Source organism: Marmota monax, unplaced genomic scaffold, assembly GCF_021218885.2.
Source record: "Marmota monax isolate L192 unplaced genomic scaffold, Marmota_monax_Labrador192_F-V1.1 WCK01_AAM20220418_F8-fsc00048, whole genome shotgun sequence".
NCBI lineage: Eukaryota > Metazoa > Chordata > Mammalia > Rodentia > Sciuridae > Marmota > Marmota monax.
Genome location: NW_026694895.1, coordinates 9,281,802 through 9,285,761, shown reverse-complemented (window position 1 = coordinate 9,285,761; position 3,960 = coordinate 9,281,802). Strand labels below are relative to the sequence as shown.

General features: G+C 39.9%; 1 non-coding gene across 1 annotated transcript; it reads left to right on the top strand.

Annotated features, from left to right (window-relative positions):
* Positions 1 to 1,127: 1,127 nt before the first annotated feature.
* Positions 1,128 to 1,200, top strand: Trnaa-agc (transfer RNA alanine (anticodon AGC)). Its single transcript has one exon. It is a non-coding gene; the product is annotated as a tRNA-Ala (tRNA).
* The last annotated feature ends 2,760 nt before the right edge of the window (positions 1,201 to 3,960 follow it).

The following is a 3,960-nucleotide window of genomic DNA, read 5'->3' as shown; positions in this document are numbered from 1 at the left end:
CACTACACAACATCAGCAGGAGCCACAGCCAGGTGTGTATTACAAAGAGCTCTGGAACAGTGGGAGGCTTGAATACTGGGGAACAGAGTTAAAGGACTTAAGGAGGAGTAGGAATTCATGGGTTGCCCTCAGGCCAAAGGATATTCAAGAGACCAGGAACAAAGTGCAAAGGCCAAGGGTGGAGGTGAGGGGTGGGTTGGTATGGAGATCAGCATGGTTTTCTGGAAACCGTACTGGATCTCGGAAGTCCTCAAAGTCATATAAGGAAACAGAGGGACAGATAATCAGCTAAGAAAGCAAGCAGAAACCATACCATGGTGGAAGTACAGTGCTTCTGGTCTTTCAGGTCAGCAAAAAACTATTTGAAGCGTTTTAAACGGATGAGTGACAACCAGCCATACAGAAAAATATCAACATGTATTTATTATGCACCAGCACATGGCAGCACTATTCTAGGAGACAGTGGTGAATACCCTCATAAAATATATTGTTTAATGTCAAAGACCAATGCCGAATAAAGTGCAAAAAGTGTTATGACACCTATAGGGTTCTATGGCACTATATATTTTGTTTTAGAAAGGTCACTCTGATCACAGTTCCAGGGTGGAGAATTTCTCCTATCCTCCTAGGAAAATGTCGATAGGGCAAATTTGCTCCACTGACCCCAAGGTAAAATTTAACTTCCTTCTGAGAGGTTCCACCAAGATATCATTGACCCTGAAATTAAGGAATGGGGAACAGCCTGGATAAAGTCAGCAATTTAATAGGGTTACATTTAGAACCCATGAGAGTTGAAGTCGGAGACCTACAGTGTAGTTTCAGTTCTGTTTGATTATCCATGTGACTTTGGACAAATTGCACCACTCACTGGCCTAGTGATTTTTTTTTATTTGTTCTAAATAGTTATACATGACAGTAGAATGCATTTTGATGGCCTTAGGATTTTAAGGAGACCATAGGGCTCCTTTCAAAGTAATACACTAAGATTCTATTGAAGAGGGCTACTACTTAGCATGTTCTAGCCAATTCTTGTTTACTAAGGAGACTTCTGCTGAGGTTGTCTGTGTGGACCTTTCTGAGATCTTTCTACTCACAGACTGACAATAAAAAGACAATCTTCTGGGGGCTGGGGTTGTGGCTCAGTGGTAGAGTGCTTGCCTAGCATGTACGAGGCCCTGAGTTCGATCCTCAGCACCACATAAAAATAAATAAATAAATAAAGGTATAGTGTCCAACTACAACTGAAAAATAAATATTAAAAAGAAAAAAAAAAAGACAGTCTTCTGAAGCACCCTCTCCGTACAACTATAGTCTCCCTGCTGGTCCCAGCACTTAACATTGTCCTTTTTGGAGGGCTGAATTAAATAAAATAAATGGGTAACAAGGAACAATTTATGCATACACTTCATCTATACCTTAAATCAGAATGGATTTATACCTACCTTGGAATGTATTTGACATTTTCTTCCTTCCTTCCTTCCTTCCTTCCTTCCTTCCTTCCTTCCTTCCTTCCTTTCACTACGAAAGATTAGATGAGGTAAAAAGATAACAATGCATAGGATGACCTTTGAGAGGCACTGGAAACCCTCTCCAGTCCATCACAAAGTATATTCCTTGGCCAAGATTTCCAAATCCAGGGTGGGACTGGGGCTCAGTGGTAGAGCACTTACCTTCCATGTGTGGGCACTGGGTTCGATCCTCAGCACCACATTAATGAATAAATTAAAGATATTATGTACATCTAAAAATTTTAAAAAATAAGATTTCCAAATCCCTGTGAGAAAAAGAAATTACCTAAAGACCTGACAGTGTGGTAAGGATGGCAGGGAAGATGGGGGTGAGATCTTCATCCCAGTTTCACATTCTGTCATACCAAGGGACAGAGAGGTGGAACACCTGCCAACATGTCTCATACAGAGGCCACAAAAGTGATGGCATGTAATTCTTGTGTTGTTCTACAACTGTGTTCACCCATCTTTGAGATCAGAAATAAGCAACTTCCATCCAGATTCCACACGCCCAGGTGGCTGTGGTTTGCAATCTCAGGTGCAGCGTGACTGCCCAAGGAATCACAGTAAAGAATTTCTTCTTTTCATATTCAGTGTTTTTGGATGTGGACTATTAACTGGGATCCTGGCTGGCACTGGTGGCCAGAACATTTGCACAAGGCCTTTCTGTGTGGCCTGGGCTTCTCACAGCATGGTATCTGGGTTCCAAAAACAAACATTCCAAAAGAAGAACCAGGTGGAAGAGGCCTTGCATTTTCTAGTCTAGCTTCAGAAGTCACACATCAATGCTTCTGCCAGATTCTGTTGGTTAGAAGCAAGATCTCACAATCAGCCCACATTTAAAAGGATTCAACTCCATCTCTTGATAAAGTGACAAAAAGTTTAAGTCACCCCACAAGTTTTTAACAAAATATGTGATTGTCATGCATTCTCTTTGCTATTGTGTAAGGATTGCTAATATAAGAATAATTACTCATAATTTTCAGCATTTATCATATGCCAGGAATACATTGTAAGAGTCAAATGGCATACTTCTCCATTTATAAGATATATGCTATTACTTTCCAATTTTTCAATTAAATTTTTAAATTAATTTAATTATTTTGTAGTGCTGGTGATAGAACATGGGGCCTTGCACATGCCCTGTCACTGAGCTGCATCCCCAGTCCTATTTCCCCATTTGGTTTCAGGAACCTAAATCTTAAAGATTTAAATAATTTGTCCATGTTACCGAGTGTAGAAAGATACAGGCCCAGGAAGAAGCCCTCAGAGTTCAGTGTCCAAGCACCTATCCACTAAGCCATAACAGTCACATTTCTCCAGGTTATTTTACACATATAAGATGAAGTTCAGATATATAAAAGTGATTTCTCAAAGTCAGTAAGTGGATGCATAATAATATAATCAACCTCACAAAAAGTATTTGTTTAGCTCATGATATGGAAAATATTTTCTTGGTAGCTATTATAATGAAGATTCCTGGAGGGAGGAGGTTGGATTTGAGGCAAAAATGCTATGGTTAAAAAGGACCCTCCTTAGGGACTAGGGCTGTCGCTCAGTGGTAGATCACTTGCCTTGCATGCATGAGGCACTGGGTTTGAATCTCAGCACCACATAAAAATAAAGTTATTGTGTCCATCTACAACTTAAAAAAAAGGAGCCTGTTTAGCCAGGTTTCATAGAAGGAAGGAACTTCTTGGAGGAAGAAGTAGTTACTGAGTATTGGAGAGGACGGATAAAAAAAGAGGTAATTTCTGGGTTCTCTAGGTACCTTGCTTCCATAAGAGGATAAGATTTGGAGAGGAAAGATTTATCTTTAAAAGATTTCTTTCTCATGAAGAGATTTATAAGAGAGATGCTACGTACAATGCAACATAAACTCTCCCTGTGCCTTTAAAAGTTTTTTTGTGAAATTACAAAAAAGAAAAGAAAAATATTATGATGATTTTGGTGTAAGTGAATTTATTATGATAGCTAGTCTGGAGGCAGCCTGAGTTTTGTATCAAGATGGTTCAGAATCAGCCCATGCTGAAAAGTGGGGAGCTGAGCTCTGGATTTTAAATCATGCCCTATAATGAACTGTTCATGTTCTTCACTAATAGTTTTAGTGCCAGTAGACACCTCTTCATCCTTCCCAGGAATTGATGTCAAACCTAGTCCATTCTAGGAAGAACGAGTCTCCTCGTGAAGCAAGTGCTTACTGAGGCCAGCACCCTTATCACAGGTAGACACAGACAAACTCAGCAGGTCTAAATTCTGCTCTGAGGGACTCTTCACCTTGTTTTTCCCTCTCTGGATTCCAGGAACTTAATAGGAAGGTGAATCCAGTTCAGTCCAAATATATAAGAATTTCTCAACCGACTCTTTGAAATCAGCTCCAGGCACTTGTTGAACTAAGCCAACACTCTGTGCTGAGAACCAGATACATTTTATTCTCACTGCTTAATGGATT